This window comes from Crassostrea angulata, chromosome 8 (assembly GCF_025612915.1).
Source record: "Crassostrea angulata isolate pt1a10 chromosome 8, ASM2561291v2, whole genome shotgun sequence".
Classification (NCBI taxonomy): Eukaryota; Metazoa; Mollusca; class Bivalvia; order Ostreida; family Ostreidae; genus Magallana; species Magallana angulata.
The window spans coordinates 27,151,863-27,175,914 of record NC_069118.1 but is presented as its reverse complement, the minus strand read 5'-3'; the positions used below and the strand labels follow the sequence as shown (position 1 = coordinate 27,175,914).

Sequence of the window (24,052 nt, the reverse complement as noted above, 5' to 3'; positions counted from 1 at the left end):
CAGACACGCACATCTCAGAACCCAGGAAGATTTGAAAAGTTTGCCGTATAACGACCATGTTCTATCAAATAGACGTTCTTTATTTTAAACTTAAAACCCACAATTGATCTTTGTCTGATATTGCTTTAGATTGAGAATGACATTGCTTTTATTAATTAACTGAACGATTTCTTCATTGACACCCAATCGTTTAGTCCATAAACTTTTATGTGTAATCAAAACTACAACAATTTTTGAGTTCGCGACTAAATAAACTCATTTGTGAGAGACGCAACTCGTGTATTAGATAACCGCTGACCGCTAGGTAACCCAGCCGCGACCATGATGACCGATTTTCTCGGCCGCGGGCGAGGGAGAGTTTCGTTCAAATGCCGCGAGTACTGGTCAACACGTATTACTTTTTACCCGAATATTATGCACTACCCGAACACAAAAACAGTTTTATGAGATCAATAAAGTCACAAACAACATTTCTTGCAGCGACGCCCATATCGAAAAATTTACCGTTTTAGAGTTATGAAGCAAATACTTTTAAGGGATCTAGACCCCTCATTTTAGGAACTAGCCCCTTTGTTATGGTATCAAATGAAAGCTCTTGATATTCTGCACAACTTTTATTCTATATGTGTCTAGAAAAAATTTACAACTAAAAAGTTAATGAGCAAAGATATAAGCAAAATTTAACATTTTTTGAAACATAAATTTCGATGTAATTTTTTAAGCAGTATACGTGTGTTAATCAAACATGTAAAACTAGGAGGACAACGTTCAAGATGTCTACATTAAAGATTTGTAAATTAAAACTACTTGCTACGGATCTACTCGGAGCCTTTGCAGGTACACGAGACCCACTAAAAAAATATTCAAAGGGGAATAACTCAAAACCGGAAGTAGCGATTTCACCATATTTTTTGCTACAGTAAGCTATTGTCATTTACAATAAACCCTGAAAATTTGAATAAAATCTAATGACAAACAAGCGAGATATTACAGTTTAAAGAAACGTCTAGAAGAAAAAGAAGAAGAAAAATAATAATGAAGAATTTCCAACAGAATCAGTACAAGGTCTTCCGTTGGAAACGGAAGACCTTAATTATGAAATTATCAGGATAGGTAGACCATAGATTTTAGTTGTGCACAAATTATTTTTTTGGCGCCAGTGCCGCCATTCCTTTGAGCTCGCCTAGGCTCGAAAATTAAGTACGGATTTTGCATCAAATTTTTCATACATTTTGATCTGTATCTTTTTATCAGTTAATATTTTGATAAGACATATATAACAAAAGTAGTAGATAATAGAAAGTTCTTTCCAACGAGATCAAGAAAAAGGGGCTAGCCCCTTTATTTAGGGGCCAAGACACCTGTAAACTGTAATACAAATAACTTAAAAACGATTAAGATTGTGTAATGCTTTATGGAAGCAAAGTTGTTGATCGTCACAATATCTGTCAGGAAAAATTATTGCCACGCCCATTTATTACGTAATGAGGGATTTTTAGGGGCCAATGTACTTAAACTTTGACGCAATATATCTAAAGAAGGAGACATATTTTGTTAAGCATTGTAGAAGAGAAAATGCTTGCATTGATAATTCTCATCGATTCCATCAATCAAAATACCAATATCTGTCCCCATTAAGGATCTAGAGGGTTGGCCCCTTAAATATTCAAACATTTGTATCTCAAAATGATAAACAATTTTAAATAGATGTAAGAACAAAAAATGTTAGAATTTGTAAGACCTTACGATTGAATTCAAGAAAAAGGGGCTGGCCCCTTAAATAAGGGGCCAAGACACTCGTAAACTTTATTCCATATAACTTAAAAATGATAAAGATTTCGTAATGCATTATAGAAGCAAAGTTGTTGATCGTAACAATATCTATCAGGAAAAATTATTGCCACGCCCATTTATTACGTAATTAGGGATTTTAAGGGGCCAAAGTACTTAAACTTTGACGGAATATATCTTGAGAAGGAGACATATTTTGTTAAGCTTTGTAAAAGAGAAAATGCTTGCATTGATGATTCTAATCGATTCCAGCAATCAAAACACCAATATCTGTCCCCATTAAGGATCTAGAGGACTGGCCCCTAAAATATTCAATCATTTGTATTTCAAAAATGATCAACAATTTTAGGTACGCGTAATAACAAAAAATGTTAGAATTTGTGAGACATTTCGACTGAATTCAAGAAAAAGGGGCTGGTCTCTTAAATTAGGGACCAAGCCACTCGTAAAGTCTTTTTCACATACCTTAAAAATAATCAAGATTTTGTAATGCATTACAGAAACAAAGTTGTTGATCATAACAATATCAGTTTGTAAAACTCATTGCCACGCCCATTGATGACGTAATTATTGATTTTAGGGGACTAAACTCTTAAATCTTTAATATGCAAAATGTGAAAAAGCAAAACACTTTTATGAGAAAGAAGGTTTTAGGGGCCGATCCCTTATCCCCTTATAGGAGCCGTTTGACGAAATTTTGAAGGTTGCATTTCGTTAAGAACATTATTTTGAACAACTTGTCTTCTATACTGCATTTCAAAATATTTTTCCTTTCTGAGATATGGGTGATCAAATTTTCGGACATTTGGCCCCTAAAAACCACCAATTACATAACACATGATAAAATCCTTACATTACTTAGATACATAACTGTAAGATAAACATATTTGCTTCTATAACATTTAACAAAATATCCCTGAGTAAAAGGATATATGTAAAAGACTTTAGAGCCCTTTGGTTCCCTTATTTGAGGGGCCAGCCCCTTTTTCTTGATATCATATGAAAGGTCATCTAATTCTAAACACATTTTGTTCAACAAGTGTTTAAAAATTCGTTAATGTTCTGGAACTATATGAGAGAGAAGGTTTTAGGGGCCGATCCCTTATCTCCCTATAGGGGCCGTTTAACAAAATGTTGAAGTATGCTTATTGTTAAGAACATTTATTTGAACAACTTTTCTTCTGTATTGGATTTTAAAATATTTTTCCTTTCTGAGATATGGGTGATCGAAATTCTGGACTTTTGGCCCCTAAAAACCCTTAATTACGTAACACATAATGAAATCATTACATTGCTTGGATACATAACTGTGCGATAAACATATTTGTTTCTATAACATTTAACAAAATATCTCTCAGTAAAGAGCTACAGATTAAAGACTTTCGAGCCCTTTGGACCCCTTATTTGAGGGTCCAGCTCCTTTTTCTTGATTTCAAAGAAAAGGACATGTAAATAAAAACGTGTTTTATTTTACATGTTTTAACAAAATATTTTTCAGAAAAGAGATAATTAAAGAAAACCAGAAAAAATTACAACGTTCTTTACATCTCAATTTTCGGGTCCAGGCGAGCTTCGGCGCCTTTCAAGACAGATCAAAATGAAAATAAAATTACAAACCTACAATCTTTTGTCTACTATCCTTGAAAGTTTAAACTCGATATCTTTTATAGTTAAGGAGAACTTAGAGGGACAAGCGACCCCTTTAAAACCGCTAAAACGTCAATTTCTCAAAAACGGAAATGACGTCATCAAAAAATAAAAAACCTATAAGGTTTCGATCATTATCTATTAGATCTGAAAGTTTCATGGACATCGGTTGAACCGTTTTTGAGAAATCGCGTGCACAAAATTTGTAAGAAAAAAAAGAAAAATAACTAGATACAATCTCGTTGCGAGCAACGAGGAGGTCTTCCGTCCGATTTTTAGAAAAAAATATGACATCATCAACTATGATTTTTGACAACAAAACATGATATGGAAAAAGGGGTGAACTACTAATGCTTTATTGTATCGCTTTTTATAAGTTCTATTACATTGCTTTTTAAAATACTTGCATTTTTTCCAATGAAGATTTAAAAGATTAAACTTGTTGACATCTGGTCCCAAAAAACCCTAATTGGGTAACGCAAGAGAAAATCATTATGTTTTTAGGATATATAAACGTATTATACCTAATCTAGCTTTAATAACCTTTCACAAGATGGCTCTCATTAAAGGGATATAGATAATTTTTTTAGAGCCCTTTGATCCCCTAATTTAAGGGACCTTTCATTTAATATCAAGAAAAAGGTTTCTTGATGTTAAATGAAAGGTCATTTAATTCTGAACACATTTTGTCAACAAGTGTTTAAAAATTCGGTACCGTTCTGGAGATACATGAGAAAGAAGTTTTAAGGGGCTGATTCTTTATCTCCTTATAGGGACCGTTTACGAAAATTTGAAGGTTGCATATTGTTAAGAAAATCATTTTGAACAATTTTTTTTTGTATTGCATTTCAAAATATTTTTCCTTTCTGAGATATGGGTGATCGAAATTTTGGATTTTTGGCCCCTAAAAACCCATAATTAAGTAACACATGATAAAATCATTACATTGCTTGAATACATAACTGTGAGATAAACATATTTGCTTCTATAACCTTTCACAAAATAACTCTCAGAAAAGGGCTACATATTAAAGACTTATAGCCCTTTGGTCCCCTTTTTTGAGGGGCCAGCCCCTTTTTTGTTGATATAAAATGACAGGTCATTTAATTCTAAACAAATTTTGTTCAACAAGTGTTTAGAAAACCGATACCGTCCTGGAGATATATGAGAAAGAAGGTTTTAGGGGCCGATCCCTTATCTCCTTATACGGGCCGTTTAACGAAATTTTGAAGATTGCATATTGTTTAAAATATTAATTTAAACAACTTTTCTTCTGCATTGCATTACAAAATATTTTTCCTTTCGGAGATATGGGGGAAAGACATTTTGGACTTTTGGCCCCTAAAAACCCTTCATTACGTAACACATAATAAAATCATTACTTTGCTTGGATACATAACTGTGAGATAAACATATTTGCTTCTATAACCTTTCACATAATATGTTACAGTAAAGGGCTACATATTAAAGACTTTAGAGCCCTTTGGTCCCCTAATTATAGAGGCCAGCCCCTTTTTCTTGATAATAAATGAAGGGTTATTTAATTCTAAACAATTTTTGTTCAACAAGTGTTCAGAAAATCCTTACCGTTCTGGAGATATATTAGAAAGAAGGTTTTAGTGGCCGATCCCTTATCTCCTTATAAGGGCCGTTTAACGAAAATTTGAAGGTTGCATATTGTAAAGAACATCAATTTGAACAACTTCTCCTCTGTATTGCATTTCAATATATTTTTCCTTTCTGAGATATGGGTGATCGAAATTTGGGACTTTCGGCCCCTAAAAACCCTTAATTACGTAACACATGAGAAAATCATTACATCGCTTGGATACATTACTGTAAGATAAACACATTTGCTTTTATAATATTTACAAAATATCTCTCAGTAAAGGGCTATAGATAAAAGACTTTCGAGCCCTTTGGTTCCTTAATTTAAGGGGCCAGCCCCTTTTTCTTGATATCAAATAAAAGGTCACTGAATTCTAAACACATTTTGTTCAACAAGTGTTTAGAAATCTGTTACCGTTCTGGAGATATATGAGAAAGAAGGTTTTAGGGACCGATCCCTTATCTCCTTAAGGGGCCCTTTAACGAAATTTTGAAGGTTGCATATTGTTAAGAACATCATTTTGAACAACTTTTCTTCTATACTGCATTTCAAAATATTTTTCCTTTCCGAGATATGGGTGATCGAAATTTTGGACTTTTGGCCCCTAAAAACCCTTAATTACGTAACACATGGAAAACTCATTACATTGCTTGGATACATAACTGTAAGATGAACATATTTGCTTCTATAACATTTCACAAAATATCGTTCAGTAAAGGGCTACAGATTAAAGACTTTCGAGCCCCTTGGTCCTCTTATTTGGGGAGCCAGCCCCTTTTTCTTGATTTTAAAGGAAAGGTCATGTAAGTAGAAACTATTTTTACATTACATGTCTTAACAAAATATTTTTCAGAAAAGAGATAATTAAAACAAACCACGAAAAATTACGACGTTTTTTCCATCACAATTTTCGGGTCCAGGCGAGCTTTGGCGCCTTTAAAGCTAGATCAAAATGAAAATAAAATTGCAAATCTACAATCTTTCGTCTACTATCCCTGAAAGTTTGAACTCAATATCTGTTATAGTTTAGGAGAACTTAGAGGGACAAGCCACCCCTCTGAAAATCGCTAAAACGTCAGTTTCTCAAAAACGGAAGTGACGTCATCAATAAAATGAAAAACCTATAAGGTTCAGATGACTCTCTATCAGATCTAAAAGTTTCATGAAAATCAGTCGAGCCGTTTCTGAGAAATCGCGTGCACAAAATTTGTAAGAAAAAAAAAGAAAAATAACTAGACACGATCTCGTTGCAAGCAACGAGGAGGTCTTCCGTCTGATTTTAGAAATTGAGATTTATGTTCGATCTTGATTTTGCTATTTAACAGCAATACATGATTTAAAACAGGAAAAGAGGATCTTCATTTTAAGTGCCTGATACTATTTTATTTCAGGTGTAAGAGTTTTGTTCAACAAGTGTTTAGAAATTCGTCACCGTTCTTGAGATATCTCAGAAAGAATATTTTAGGGGCCGGACCTTATCTCCTTATTGGGGCCGCTGAACAAAAGTTGTAAGGTTACATGTTATTAAGTACATTATTTTGAGCATCTTTTCTTTTATACTGCATTTCAAAATATTTTTTCTTTTTGAGATATAGGTTATCAAATTTTTGGATTTTTGACCCCTAAAAATCCCTAATTACGTAAAACATGAGAAAAATCATTATAATGGTAGGCTACATAACAGTTAGATAAACATATTTGCTTCTATAATCTATTACGAAATATCCCTCGGTAAAGAACTATAGGAAAAAGACTTTAGAGCCCTCTAGGTCCCTAATATTAGGGGCCAGCCCCTTTTTCATGGTATCAAAAGAAAGGTCATTTGATTATAAAGACATTTTGTTCAACAAGTGTTCAGGAATCCGTTACCATTCTTGAGATATCTCAGAAAGAATATTTTAGGGGCCGGTCCCTTATCTCCTTATTGGGGCCGCTGAACCAAATTTTTTAGCCTGCATGTTGTTAAGAACATCATTTCGAGAATCGTCTCTTTTATAGTGCATTTCAAAATAGTTTTCCTTTTTGAGATATAGGTGAGCAAAGTTTTGGACTTTTGACCCCTTTAAACCCCTAGTTACGTAACATATGAGAAAATCGTTATACTGCTTGGCTTCATAACTGTAAGATAAACATATTTGCTGATATAATTTATTACAAAATATCCCTCAGTAAAGAACTATAGTAAAAAGACTTTAGAGCCCTCTAGGTCCCTAATATTAGGGGCCAGCCCCCTTTTCTTGGTATCAAATGAAAGGTCATTTGATTATAAAGACATTTCGTTTAACAAGTGTTCAGAAATTCGTTACCATTTTTGAGATATCTGAGAAAGAATGTTTTAGGGGCCGGTCCCTTATCTCCTTATTGGGGCCGCTGAACCAAATTTTTTAGGTTGCATGTTGTTAAGTACATCATTTTGAGCATCTTCTCTTTTATACTGCATTTCAAAATATTTTTCCGTTTTGAGATATAGGTGGTCAAAGTTTTGGACTTTTGACCCCAAAAAATCCCTAATTACGTAACATATGAGAAAATCGTTATACTGCTCGGCTTCATAACTGTAAGATAAACATATTTGCTTATATAATTTATTACAAAATATCCCTCGGTAAAGAGTTATGGGTAAAAGAGTTTAGTGCCCTTTAGGTCCCTAATATTAGGGGCCAGCCCCTTTTTATTTGATATCAGCAGAAAGGTCTTGTAAATATAAACCTTTTTTACATTACATGTTTTAACAAAATATTTTCCAGAAAAGAGATAAAGAGAGAAAAGCACAAAAATTCACGACGCTTTTGTAATGTAAATTTTCCAGCCATGGCGAGCTTTGGCGCCAGTAGTGTTAAACATACAAAACAACAATCATGCAAAACTTCAATCTTTCGTTTACTTACCGTAAAAATTTGAGATTAATATCTCTTATAGTTAAGGAGAACAACAGAAGACAAAATACCCATATAAAAATTAGAAAAATCTCAATATCTCAAAAACGGATGTGACGTCATCAATACAAAAAATTTCCAATCAAGTTCAGACCACTATCTATCACATCCTCAAATTTGATTGAGATCGGCCGAGCCGTTTCTGAGAAATCGCGTGCACAAAAAAGGGGAAAAAATAATAATAATAAGAATAGGGAAAAAGAAACCGAAGAATAACAAGAAGGTCTTCCGTTGGAAACGGAAGACCTTAATAATAACTAGACACGATCTCGTTGCAAGCAACGAGGAGGTCTTCCGTCCGATTTTTAGAAGGAAATTTGACATCATCGACTTTGATTTTCGACAAAAAAAACATGATATGGAAAAAAGAGTGAAGAACTAATGCTTTTTTGTATCGCATTTTATAACTTCTCTTATATTGCTTTTTTAAATACTTGCATTTCTTCAAACTTAGATAGAAAAGATTAAACTTTTTTACCTCTGTCTCCTAAAAAACCCTAATTGGGTAACGCAAGAGAAAATAATTATATTGTTAGGATATATAAACGTATTATACCTAATTCAGCTTAAATAACCTTTCACAAAATAGCTCTTAGTAAAACGCTATAGATTAAAGACTTTAGAGCCCTTTGATCCCCTAATTTAAGGGGCCAGCCCCTTTTTCTTGAAATGAAATGGAAGGTCATTTAATTCTGAACACATTTTGTCAACAAATGTTTAAAAATTCGTTACCGTTCTTAAGATATATGGGAAAGAAAGTTTTAGGGGCCGATCCCTTATCTGCATATAGGGGCCGTTTAACGAAATTTTGAAGGTTGCATATTGTTAAGAATATCATTTTGAACAACTTTTCTTCTGTACTGCATTTTAAAATATGTTTCCTTTCTGAGATATGGGTGATCAAATTTTGGACTTTTGGCCCCTAAAAACCCTTAATTACATAACACATGATAAAATCATTACATTGTTTAGATACATGATTGTGAGATAAACATATTTGCTCTATAACATTTTACAAAATACCCCCCCCAGTAAAGGGATATAGATAAAATACTTTAGAGCCCTTTGGTTCCCCTAATTTAAGGGGCCAGCCCCTTTTTCTTGATATCAAATAAAAGGTCACTTAATTCTAAACACATTTTCTTCAACAAGTGATTAGAAATTTGTTACCGTTCTAGAGATATATGAGAAAGAATGTTTTAGGGGCCGATCCCTTATCTCCTTTTAGGGGCCGTTTAACGAAATTTTGAAGGTTGCATATTGTTAAGAACATCTTTTAAACAACTTTTCTTCTGTACTGCATTTCATAATATTTTTCCTTTCTGAGATAAGGGTGATCAAAATTTTGGACTTTCGGCCCTTAAAAACCCTTAATTACATAACACATGATAAAATCATTACATTGTTTAGATACATAATTGTGAGATCAACATATTTGCTCTATAACATTTTACAAAATATCCCTCAGTAAAGGGCTATAGATAAAAGACTTTAGAGCCCTTTGATCCCCTAATTTAAGGGGCCAGCCCCTTTTTCTTGATATCAAATAAAAGGTCACTTAATTCTTAACACATTTTGTTCAACAAGTGTTTAAAAATTTGTTACCGTTTTGGAGATATATGATAAAGAATGTTTTAGGGGCCGATCCCTTATCTATTTTTAAGGGCCGTTTAACGAAATTTTGAAGGTTGCATATTGTTAAGAACATCATTTTGAACAACTTTTCTTCTGTACTGCATTTCAAAATATTTGCTTCTATAACATTTTACAAATTATCCCTCGGTAAAGGGCTATAGATAAAAGACTTTAGAGCCCTTTGGTTCCATAATTTAAGGGGCCAGCCCCTTTTTCTTGATATCAAATAAAAGGTCACTAAATTCTAAACACATTTTGTTCAACAAGTGTTTAGAAATTCGTTACCGTTCTGGAGATATATGAGAAAGAATGTTTTAGGGGCCGATCCCTTATCTCCTTTTAAGGGCCCTTTAACGAAATTTTGAAGGTTGCATATTGTTAAGAACATCATTTTGAACAACTTGTCTTCTGTACTGCATTTCAAAATATTTTTCCTTTCTGAGATATGGGTGATCGAAATTTTGGACTTTCGGCCCCTAAAAACCCTTAGTTACGTAACACATAATAAAATCATTACATTGCTTAGATACATAACTGTGAGATAAACATATTTGCTTCTACAACATTTTACAAAATATCGTTCAGTAAAGGGCTACAGATACAAAACTTTAGAGCCCTTTAGTCCCTTTCTTTAAGGGGACAGCCCCTTTTTCTTGATTTCAAAAGAAAGGTCTTGTAAATAAAAACTATTTTTACATTATATGTTTTAACAAAATATTTTTCAGAAAAGAGATAATTAAAGAAAACCACAAAAAATTACGACTTTTTTTCATCTCAATTTTCGGGCCCAGGCGAGCTTTGGCGCCTTTAAAGTTAGATCAAATTGAAAATAAAATTGCAAATCTACAATCTTTCGTCTACTATCCCTGAAAGTTTGAACTCAATATCTGTTATAGTTTAGGAGAACTTAGAGGGACAAGCCATCCCTCTGAAAATCGCTAAAACGTCAGTTTTTCAAAAACGGAAGTGACGTCTTCAATATAATCAAAAACCTATAAGGTTCAGATGACTCTCTATCAGATCTGAAAGTTTCATTAAAATCGGTTGAGCCGTTTTTGAGAAATCGCGTGCACAAAATTTGTAAGAAAAAAAAAATAATAATAATAGGGAAAAAGAAACCGAACGAAAATAATAAGGTCTTCCGTTGGAAACGGAAGACCCTAACTAGACACGATCTCGTTGCGAGCAACGAGGAGGTCTTCCGTCCGTTTTTAAGAAGGTGATATGACATCATTGACTTTGATTTTCGATAACAAAACATGATTTGGAAGTAGGAGTGGATTACTAATGCTTTTCTGTTTCATTTTTTATAAGTTCTCTTACGTAGCTTTTTAAAAAAATAATTTGCATTTCTTCCAAATAAGATAGAAAAAATTAAACTTTATTACCTGTAGCCCCTAAAAACCGTAATAAGGTGGCAGGGGACAGTTTTTTTTATACAATTCATTGTAGCCAAGGGATGCATGTCTTCGGAACACTGTAATTAGAATTTCCTCAGTTCCCATTCAGCACAAATACCTTTAATTCACTCTTTATAAGGCCAATCAATAATTTCTGAAGAAAATTACTAGTCAAAACCTGTAAAATTCTCTACATATTGGTTTTAATGAGATTTTGACCCTTTCATATTTTGCTAATTTTTCATGATTTTTCAGCTTTTTAGACCTCCCCCAGTTAATTCCCTGCAGAGGGTTGACCTTCCGTACCGCGTGCATGTTGCACTATCACATGTCAGAAACTTACCGCTGTATAGTTTACAATGTCCCATCCACCTACTTTTCGTGTTATTTTACCTCCCGTCTGTAACTTGCAATTTCACTGTGTAAAGTCAGCACAACAGTCAAAGCCGCAGGTTTCGCATTTTACTTCTGATTCTCATGTACCTAACATAAGGGGCCTACATATTGCATATCAATTTCAACAAGAGACACCCCTCTAACTAATGATAATCATTAAAAATCAGTTCATGAATTTTAGCAACACTCATAAGCCTTCAAGTACAGCAATTCTCATTTTTACAAAAATATTGACGGGTACTTTATTCGAAACTGTCCCTTGCTACCTTTAACATACACTAACATTCTCCGAAAAGTCATCTTGTCCTAAAATTAAAAAGCTTATGCTATTCTGAAAAAAAGTACACCACATTTTGCCAATTCCATTGAGGTTTAAGAAAAATATGGCCATTTAAGTGAACCCACCATTTCCACTTTCCTCTATTTAACACAGATTCACAGGGCTCTCCACAAATAAAGCATCTTTACCTAATCTTTTAGAGGTCAACTGTTGTTCAACCTCCTAAAATAAGAAACCTTATTCAATACTACATACATCTGCTTGATATTATCATGATAAAAGCATCACATCACTTAGAAATACCCTTACATGTATACCCTCCCCCTATCTTTTGATTTTCACAAAAAGTATTAGTTTGAACACTTTAACCTAATATTATGAAACTTGTGGCAGTTTACTTGAGTCATTTCTTACACATATTTGAAAACAACCATCACTGATATTTAAAATTGATCTTTTTTTGGTAAATGGATGATTTGTAGCATTTTTATTCACAAAAAGTAATGTCGCCCTACATGTGATTTCTTGTTTTCATGAAAAACTAAGCCTATAATCATATTAAGTGGATATCTTATATATTCTGGTTTCTAGTCTCCTTTTAACTTTGCTAAATTATTAAGACCTATGAGTGTGATGTGTGTGTTTAATTAAATTGAAATTCAAACACACCCAGGTTCCTGGGGACAGATGAGAATTCAATGAAAAATGTTCAAATTTTTCATGTTTTTCTACATTTTTGATGCATTTATACAATAAAAGGGTAAAAATATGTTGTTTTTTGTTCATTTCAAGAGTAATTATCATAGCAGATGTTATTTCAAGGTCAAATGTACATTTACATATCCTACATGTAAAGGTAATGGAGTCCAGTGGAAAGAGGGGGTGGCTTTTTCAATTCTGTAAATACATCTAAAATACCATTTTTTGATAGGAAGGAGCAAAAACTTGAGTTTTTTGACATATTGTATACTTTGATAACTGCATTTGTCTACATGTAAAGTTCATTTGAAATAAAAATATGCTGTTTTAAAAATATTGGGTGATATAAGTCAGGTTGCTTAATGTTATTTCATAAAATCAGACAGCAAAATGACTGCAAAATCATAAATTTAATGATTTAATTGATAAAAACTGTTTTTAATTAAATTATTTATTCTTATCTCAGTAATTAACTTAAGCCTATTAATTGTCATCAGGATAGGAAATACCAACTCTCTTAGCCAATTTACTCTAGTGGTGGTCATTCTACACATTTAAGAGGGAGTTACTCCCCTTGAACATTTTAGCTAATAAAATCATGTAATGACATCTATAGCAAAGAAAATCATCCATTTTCACAAAATGTATTATTTATGGTACAAAATCCACTCAAAATTACACTTAAAGGAGAAATATGAAAATACCATGTAGTCTTGAAGGTGGCAGGGGACATTTTTTTTTATACATTTCATTGTAGTCAAGGGATGCATGTCTTCGGAACACTGTAACTAGAATTTCCTCAGTTCCCATTCAGCACAAATACCTTTAATTCACTCTTTATAAGGCCAATCACCAATTTCTGAAGAAAATTACTAGTCAAAACCTGTAAAATTCTCTACATACTGGTTTTGATGAGATTTTGACCCTTTCATATTTTGCTAATTTTTCATGATTTTTCAGCTTTTTAGACCTCCCCCAGTTAATTCCCTGCAGAGGGTTGACCTTCCGTACCGCGTGCATGTTGCACTATCACATGTCAGAAACTTACCGCTGTATAGTTTACAATGTCCCATCCACCTACTTTTCGTGTTATTTTACCTCCCGTCTGTAACTTGCAATTTCACTGTGTAAAGTCAGCACAACAGTCATAGCCGCAGGTTTCGCATTTTACCTCGAATTCTCATGTACCTAACATAAGGGGCCTACATATTGCATATCAATTTCAACAAGAGACACCCCTCTAACTAATGATAATCATTAAAAATCAGTTCATGAATTTTAGCAACACTCATAAGCCTTCAAGTACAGCAATTCTCATTTTTACAAAAATATTGACGGGTACTTTATTCGAAACTGTCCCTTGCTACCTAAGGTAAACACATGAAAAAATAATTACAGGGTATATAAACATATTATTATGCTTTTGTAACATTTCACAAAATATATCTCAGTAAAGCGCTACAAATACAATTTTTTAAAGCCTTTTGGTCCCCTAATTTGAGGGGCCAGCCCCTTTTTCTTGATATCAAATAAAAAGCCATTTAATTCTAATCACATTTTTTTGAATCAGTGTTTGAGATTTGTTACCGTTTTTGAGATATTTGAGAAAGAATGTTTTAGGGGCCGATCCCTAATCTCCTTTCAGGGGCCGTTTAACGAAATTTTGAAGGTTGCATATTACTTAGGACATCACTTTGAGCATCTTTCCTTCTATACTGCATTTTAAAATCCTTTTCGTTTCTGAGATATAGGTGATCAAAATTTTGGACTTTTGGCCCCTAAAAACCCCTAATACTCTATTTTATAGTACCGTGGCGCGTGCGCGGCTTTCTTTGAGATGACGCGAGAGATTACGATATTTTGTTTACTGGGTGCAAAATGTTTGGCAACCTATAAGGTCATTATCATTATGGGTGCAAATGACCATTGTTGTGTGGTTCACTGCAGTAACAGGAGATCGGCTTCGCCAAAAGGGTACGCTTTTCATCAGATACCGGCAGCACCGATTTCCCGTCGCAATGCGTGGATCAGAGCGACAGGCAGGAAGCTTGGGAAGAAACGAGGAGAATTGACGATTACACAGAATACGAAGGTGTGTGGTTTACATTTCGTGTCGGGAAGAAAAAGCAACGATCCCACTAATGTTGATTATATTCCCACTCAACACTTACCTCTTCAACATAGCACACCTACTTTAAAACGGCGAACAATAAATAGTGCTGAAAATTACTCCATGGCACTATCGAAAGCGACTTCTAACAAAAGAAAAACGATACAAAGATCAGGAAACCTTCTATTTCCACTCGACTTAAATGATATCCAACATGAAATTGTAGTATCTGATGATAGTGAAAGTGAAAGTACAGGTAATTCAGACATGCCTCTGTATTCTGGTTCTACACCTGATCATACCTACCATAAATTCTGGGTGACACCAACCAATCTCATTGGAGACAACGCAAGCTCTTGTACCGATAATTCATCGCAAACAGTGTGTGATACCAAAAACACCTCAGTACAAACATATACTACAAGTGTGTATAGTTCAATTTCTACTGGTGTTCAAGTGGACACTTTTGAGGGACATACCACAAATCTTACCAATATTCAGCTTAAACAGCATCAAAAGCTTATTAGTGAATTGAACTCAAAAGTTAAAGTTCTTGCTAAGGAAACTGCATGTTTGAATCGAAGACTGTTTTGTGTTGAAAACCTTATGACTTGTGACGAAAAAGCTCAGTTTTACACAGGTTTACCAAATATAGCAACTTTTAAAGCCCTATTTTCCTATTTTGAACCAAAAGCATCAGAAATGACATATTGGCAGGGAAATGAAACTACTGTTAGAACTCACAAAAACAAAGGCCCTTCTAGGAAACTGAATCTTGAAAATGAATTCTTTGCAGTGTTAGTTCGCTTAAAACTGGGGCTTTTGGTTGAAGACATTGCCAACCACTTTGACATCTCTGTATCACTATTTTCTAAAATATTTAACACATGGATTCGTTTTCTGTGTCTTGAGTTAGAGTTGCTTTTTCCATATCCTTGTAGAGAAAAAGTGCAAAGTTTAATGCCAGATTCTTTTAGCAAATTTCCAAACACTCGAATAATATTGGACTGTACTGAAATTCCTATCCAGAAACCTTCAGCTCTAAAAACTCAACGAGAAACATGGAGTTCTTATAAACATCGGAACACCTACAAAGCACTTGTTGGAATTACTCCTGATGGCACTGTGTCCTACGTATCATCTTTGTATGGAGGAGCTGCATCAGATAAATTCATTGTTCAAAACTCGGGTGTTCTTAACCTTATTGAAGCTGGTGACAATATCATGGCTGACAGGGGCTTTGACATTGATGTAGAATTAAAAAAAAAAGGGGGTGCCAGTTTGAACATTCCACCTTTTCGCAACCAAAATTTTCAGCTGTCAAGCGAACAGGTTGAAACTACCCGCCGTATTGCTGAAGTCAGAATCCACGTCGAGCGTGCAATTCAAAGAATAAAAACTTTTCATATTTTTGACAAAACTATGCCACTTAGTTTGCATATTGTTGCAGACGATATTTTCAAAACTTGTGCACTGTTAACCAACTTTCAAACACCTATAATAAAAATGATTCAATGAAATGTGTAGTTCTTGAGGTGATGTTACCGGTAAGTTAAGATCCTGAGTAGTACATCCTTGACTGCAGTTTGGAGAGAGTCTGAATTTAGTACATGTACATGTATCTACTTTATTGAGAGTGTGCTTTCTTTAAAGGCAAAACAAAATTATGTGTTTCTAGTACCGGGTAACCTGACTGGCTCTTCTTTTTTTCTGATTAATTAATATTGCAAATGAAACTTTTAGGTTTGTTGTTTACCAATATCAAAATTGTTGAAATGCAGAACAATACATTTTTAGAGTTGCTTGACCTAAAAGAAAAAAACTTTGAATTCATACAACTACAAAATTTAGGTTATTAGAAGTAATTTGTCATGGTTATCTGTTTTGAAAAAGCTAATTTAAAATTAAAAAAAAAATGGCTATAATATTTGGCATGGCATGATACAGGAAACATGTAATTTTGTGTGACCATACAATAAACAATTTTATCTGGAATTCCTTTTTGATTATGCATATTTGGAATAAAGACCTACAATATACATGTACTACACATAAATTTGTTTTATGTACCCAGTCAATGTCATCAAAATCATCACATGAAATCAATTTTGGGGGATTTTTTTCTTAACCTTGAATGAGAATCACTGAGAATGAAAGATGATTTGGGGGGTTGGGGATGCTAATATCCATTTTAAAATTTTCAGGCTTAGCTGGAGTACATCAAACAATTTTTTTTTAAAGACGAGACAACCATTGGACTCTATCCATACTTGACCTCAGTTCATAGTATCAGCGGTTAAAAATGCCACATGTATATCATTAATAAGTAAAAGTCAAGTTTAAACCACAGAAATGCTGGTGCCCGTTTGCGATTGTGATAATTGATAACCTATTTGTGGTACATGTATTGGTACATGTACTTATGAGTGCATGTGCTTAAATTAGAACATTGTTTTCCTTTGAAACATCATCCATATTTAAAATGCCAATATAGACATTTTATATGTTTTTTCCAAGTCTGCAGAAAAAAAATGTTTTTAAAGATGCATGAACTATTTCATAGTTTAACTGGACATGATTAAATTGTCCATTTTCTGAAAATACTTCAGTTTTGGCTACAAAATTTTCTCTGTGAAAGAAAAGGTAATGATGGACAAAGAATAAACAAAAACAATTTGGTTTAATTTAGTAGCAATACTTGCATGTAAACAATGCTAGGAAAGAAAAACACCAAAAATGAAATGATGCCACTTTTTAATGTACATGTAATCACCTTTAAATAAAGATGTATAATTACATAATTATCCATTAAAATTTAGATATGTCAATGGCCGGTGTAATGAAGAATAATGACCACGGTAGAATAATGACCGGGGGTCATTTTTCGACGTAGAATAATGACCCCCCGGTCATTATTCTACGCAGAAAAATGACCCCCGGTCATTATTCTACGTAGAAAAATGACCCCTTTGTCTGAAGAAAAAGTGTCATTTTCATAAAAATAAGCACACTCTACATGAAGAAAAGTGACCCCGGTAGAATAATGACCCCCTTGTAGATTAAAGTTTTTTCAGTATATTTTTTTATTATTCGTGAAATAGTCTTTACACTATTGTAATGTTTACTGCTGCAGTTTACAGAAAGTGACAGAAATTATATTTCATATTTAAATAAACTTAAAGTGAAAAAGGGGTATATCTTAGAAAATAAAGATCCTTCCGTTATAATAACAAGACATTGGCGTATTGCATCGGGGTATGGTTGTCATCTTAAAGGGGCATGGTCACGATTTTAGTCAAAAATTATTTTTCCGATTTTAATGTTCACAATGCTTCAGTAAGGCATTTTCAATAGGCAACCAAAATTTAAGTGCCATTAGTTGAGTTATAAGCAAGTTACAGAGCTTGCCATTCTTTGCTATGTAAACGAAGCTTCTGTTTACATTTTGAATGTTGAAGTGAAAAGATATTTTACTGGTATTGAACCTATGTAAACGACAACAGGGCACGAGCCTTGTTTACATGACAAAGAATTGTGAGCCTTGTATCTTGCTTATAACTTTACAACTGACCCTCAAATTCCATATGATCAGTAGAAATGCATTCCTTAAGCATTGTAAATGATGAAAACAGAAAAATAGAATTTGACTAAACTCGTGACCATGCCCTTTTAGCAATTACATTTACATATATCGATAGGGCCACTTCGACCTTAGAGCAAAGATGCGAAGTTGCAAAGGCGATTGTGTGAAGGCGAAGGAGCAAAAGTGCGAAGATGCGACGACGAAGCGCGAAGATGTGATGCCTGAAGTGCGAAGGCGAAGGAGCGATACTAGCTACTATCGCTCCTTCCCAACTTTGCAGTTTGGCCTTCGCATCTTCGGACTTACGCCTTCGCCTTTTTTGATTGCATTCAGCAAGTCTCGGTCGATTACAAAGAATTTAATGCAGGCTTCGTACTTGCCAAGGTTTTCCGATTAATCCAGGCTATTATTGGTACGCATGCGCTACGCCTTAATATGAACGTTAATAGATATTTTAATGTGTACATTTGACATATATGTTTACCAGTGCTGGCTATGCCTAATCATTATACAGTCCACATAAAATGTAATGTCCGCCATGATGTATACCTATGCACTTCCAGACAGGTGTCACTTACCAGCTGTCTGTTTACCGTGGACCAAACACAGTAACATTCTAATTTCATTATGCGACACTCCTTGCTCATGCATGGATCTAGATGGGGGAGAGGGGGTCCATCCTCCCCCCCCCCGGAAAATTTAATATTAATTATTTCACGCAGTAAAAGGGGAGAGGGGGTCCTAACCCTATCCCCCTGGATAATTTAATTTTATTAATTTCATAAAAATAAAATTCGCGCTCGTATCATATAACGTTTTACAATATAACATATGGTATAATATTTTCTCCTACTAAACAATAGTGTTTCATCTCATACAATACTATATCATAGGAATCATGTTATATCATTTAACAACAACCACATCTATCTATCAAGCAGGTTTGAGTGAGGTAGGATATTTCTATAGTATCCTTGATAATGGAGATCAGGCTCTGCATCTGAAGCAACCTCTGCGTTTCATTTATAATATAGTTAAATCAACTATGCAAGCTATCATCTATAAAACATGTGACCTGTTCCAAAAAACTAAACCCCATCAAGCATCATTAACCTATGGTTCAGATTCAGCATTCAAGCCTGTCAGGTGCATCAGTATTATAAGACCATGCAAATTTGGTGAAGTTAGGACCAGTAATAACTACGATATCATCATCAGAAGACACCAGCAATTAAAACCTTTACCTCCTCCAGCATCCTCAACCTATGGCTCTGATTTAGCTTCCATGCCTGTCAGGCGCATTAGTATCATAAGACACACCATCCATTCAGGTTAGGTGAATTTAGCAAGTTTGGTGAAGATAGGACAAGTAATAGCTTAGATACAGGAGCTGAAACAAAAACTTTAACCAGCTCCGGACGCCGACGCCGGGGGTATAGCATTAGCTCTCCTTGACTTCGTCTCTGTGAGCTAAAAAGGCGAAAGCGCGAAGATTCGAAGGCGAGAGTGCGAAGTTGCAAAGGCGAAGAAGCGATAGTAGTATCACTTCTTCGCCTTCGCAACTTAGCCCTTTCGTCTTCGCATCTTCGCGCTTCGCCGTCGCATCTTCTATATTCTTCATATTGTTCATGAATTATACTTGCATTGAGGATTTCCACTATAACTTTGGACAGAATAAAGATCGTGTGATCAAAATCAAGGGGGATATAAACCCCTAACATGGGTCCTAACCTCTTATCAACGTTTTTAGAAACAATCTTTTCTTATTATAATCGATCAGTGTTTATTATCTATTAAGATTTACTATAGTCAGATACTCTTCACACATTTGCTATAAAAGAATAAAGTCTATTCATGATCACAAATACAACATTACAACAAATGTTTAGAATATTGATGTTCATGTATTACGTAGAAGAAAACAAAACTAACGCAAAATGATTTTTTAAAAATCACTTTCCTCAAGAAATGTAAATAAGAAGTATTCATATTCCTACGTTACCTGCCCCTTATTACGTCTTTTTCCATAAAGATATATACATGTATCATTCTAAGATTGACAATTCATTCACCAATGTATATTGCTTATATTATTACAACAATTATTCTTTCATGATTATTGTTCGTAAATTATCACACAATACCCTCATTGTGTATGAATCTTTCTCTATTTGCGTCATTTCCCGCCGTATGTCGACGAGAAAAGTGACGTAACTGTTAACAATCAATTTGTGGCAATGTAAGAGTGAACATTTTGTGTGTGCTTGCTATACAGCGATTTATTTACTATTTCTTTTCATGTTTACAGGGGGTCATTTTTCTATAGGGGTCATTATTCTTCATGTTTAACATGAAGAAAAATAACCCCTGGGTCTTTTTTCTTCAGAAAAATCCAATTATTCTTCAGTTAGGGGGGTCATTATTCTACGTTGAAAAATGACCCCCGGTCATTATTCTATGGGGGTCATTATTCTTCATTACACCGGCAAACCAAACTTTACTGAAGGGTAAACAATTTCTGGCAACATAAAATTATCATAAAACTGAGTAAGTTTACATAAAACTTTCCCCCAGAAATGCTTATCAAATGTAACTTTTTCAATGTGAATGTCATTTTTAGTGCATAAAACAAAGTAGCATTTTGAAATATTCAAGATTCCCATTTGTCCCTGAATCTGGGTATAATAAGAATGCTTTATATTTAAGCAGAGTTCATTATTTTCATTAACTTTTAAACATGTCAACTTCTTTGCCGCAGATGAAATGTCCATGTCCCATGTTGAAGCAGGATTTTTCAGCTCCAGAACAAATTTTTCACCATTTATTAATGCTATACCATCAACTGAAGCTCCTAGAAATGTATAGTGCGAATCAACAGTCAGGCCTTTCTGTTCCACAATCACTTCACATACACCCTCTGCCTCCAACTTTGATTTAAATTTCTCAATCGCATGTTTTTCCTGCCTAAGTCCAAACAGCATTGCATTTGTTGGTTTTATTTTATTGTACAAAAAATATTTCAAAAGTTTTGATGGTTCAGTTGTACTTCTGCGCACGAACACTTTGTGAAAGTCAGATGCAGTAAGTCTGTATTTTCTAGCATTGTGCCATTCTTGCGAGCTTGACTGACCCCTTGTTCTCATTTCAAGTTCAGCTATTCCATTTGGATCCAAATTTAAAGAGTCCTTAAAGAACATGCATGCACTTTTGATGTCAAAAATACTAGCAGGTAAATCAAAATCTAAAAAATGTTTCGCAGTATACACAATTTCTTGTGTATGTAAAGAAGATGCTGTATCAACGGGAATGTTGGGAACTGGTTTGTTATATTTCATGAATCCACATGTTGGATTTGCACCTCCAAGAACTTCTATCAACTGCCGTGCAGATTCCTCATCCTTGACTTGATGTACCTGTTGCCGGGGATCATATTTCAATGAAGCCAAAGTCTCCCTCCCCTTTAGCACTTTCCCTGGCTCCTGTCTATAATATAAAAAACCAAAATTATAAATAATATCACCATGATCACAATGAAATAAATTCTTTGCCTTTATATCTACACAAGTGCACAACCGCAGTCCAAACATTTTAATATTGAAATGTAAATAATGCAGGCTTTGTAAATTTAAACATTAATTTACATTTTGTTTCAAATTTTAAAGTATAGTAAACATCAAAGCTTGCTTACAGTGCAGTTCAAGGGACATTCCAATTTGCTTTGTTATAAGCATGATTCACTACTAGTATCATGAGTATGCTCTAGCAATAATTAGTTATTATCAAGACAAAAATTAATTTAGAATAAAAAAAAATGAATTCATTTTAATTAAGTGTGTTTGCTATGGCTGTTTTTTTTTACAGTACTGTATGTTTGAAAGTAATATTCTACTACATTACTTTCACATTTTTCTATAAGTGAATGTAAGCACCACTCTGAGGCGAGTGCTCAATAAATTCCTGTATTTACCTTTCTATGAATTCTGACAATTTCACAGTACATGTATTTATTCATTAAAGTCTACACTATTCAATAGTATTACCCACAGTGACTAATATACATACTTGACTATCCTGATACTGTGAATGGTTTTAGGCTCTGTCTTTCTTTTTGCTGGTTTGTTCCACGGGCACAATTTATCGGTAGAAGACCTGTCTTCTGGTAGATCTTTCAGTCCCTTAGCAATAAAGTCGTCCAATGCAAACAGTAATGCTGCTATGTGACTGCATGCCTAACCCTTTCTACAAAATATATTTTAAAATATTTCAAATATTGGTGAACTTGGTTTAGAGCAATTTTTATATTTGATGAAGGATTGTACTGACATTAAGATATTAAGAGACCATAGGCGACCTAGAGGGGGGGGGGGGATCAGAGGCCAGACCTCCCTGCAAAATTCTTTGAATATTTACATTATAAAATTACCAAAAATATGCCTCAGACCCCCACCCCCCACCCTCTGGCTAACTCAAATAATCGGGAGACCCATTTAAAAAATGTTCTTGGTCCGCACATAGGCGACATCACTCCCTATAGATTCTTGCTCCTATGAAGGGTGGAGCCAGGACTGACTAGAGGGGTCTATCTCATAAGCACCATTTTATTTTCTTATATACACATAACACATACACCATCTTATAGCATTCGGATTGCATGTTTCCTTGGAATAGTTATATGATAATATTTGTCTCTCAGTCTGTATGTCAAAGTGGGTTAAGGTTTCAATATTGAATTATAGAATATGGCATATGTATATAATGACTATTGTTAATGTATTTGCTTTGGTCATACACACGATGTTCAACAAATCCTGGATTTATGTATCATATATGCATGCAATGTGTATATTTAATATATTTATTACCTATACCAGGGACGTATATACTAGTATGTATATAGGTCCCTGCCTATACGAGTATTAATGTCAATTTCAATCTTATAAAACGGTTTTTAAAACAGTTCATATCGTATGTTTATGTTGAAAACTCATAATTAAATTATCCTTACCCCGCGACACAATCACATGAGCCACCTCGGACATCGCCTTTTAGACTAAGGCAAACGTAGGGTTTGTAGACTCTCTGCGCCATCGAAGCCATCACTTCAGCTCGAACGAGGAAAGAGTTGTCAATCTGTAGTGACGAAATCTTCTGCACATACCCCTCCTCAAAAAACTTGTACGCTTTAAGTGATTTGTAGGCTCTCATGCCCTCTTTGTCAAACGTCTTGTTTCTGTTTTCTGTCAAATAATATTTTAATTTCCCGATATCAAACTCGGGTATGTTAGACAAATTACGCACCCAATCACCCTTTTGGTGTAGGAACCATTCACGCGTAAATATGTCAGTCTTCTCCATCACTTATATAACGGAAAGATACTCGATAACGTGTGTGGTGTACTGTTACGCCATCTTTGCACCGGTTACCCTTTGCACCCAGTTTGTTTAAGTCACGTCCAATCGCGCGTGACTTCGGGTAAAACGCATCAGTGATGCTGCAATCGCATTCGATATAATGTTTACCCTAAAGTAGAGTATTACGTAACATATAATAAAATCATTACATTGTTTGGATACATTACTGTTAGAAAAACATATTTGCTTCTTTAACATTTCACAAAATATCTCTTAGTAAAGGGCTACAGATGAAAAACTTTCGAGCCCTTTAATCCCCTAATTTGAGGGGCCAGCCCCTTTTTCTTGATAACAGATAAAACGTCATTTAATTCTACACACATGTTGTTCAATAAGTATTTAAAAATGTGTTACCGTTCTTGAGATATTTGAGAAAGAATATTTTAGGGGCCGATCCCTTATTTCCTTTTAGGGGCCGTTTAACGATATTTTGAAAGTTGCATATTTCTTAGGACATCATTTTGAGCATCTTTTCTTCTGTGCTGCATTTCAAAATCCTTTTTCTTTTCTGAGATATGGGTGATCGAAATTTTGGACTTTTGGCCCCTAAAAAC

General features: G+C 34.3%; 1 pseudogene; it reads right to left on the bottom strand.

Annotated features, from left to right (window-relative positions):
* Positions 1–20,563: 20,563 nt before the first annotated feature.
* LOC128160854 (uncharacterized) lies at positions 20,564–23,441 on the bottom strand (annotated as a pseudogene).
* Positions 23,442–24,052: the final 611 nt, after the last annotated feature.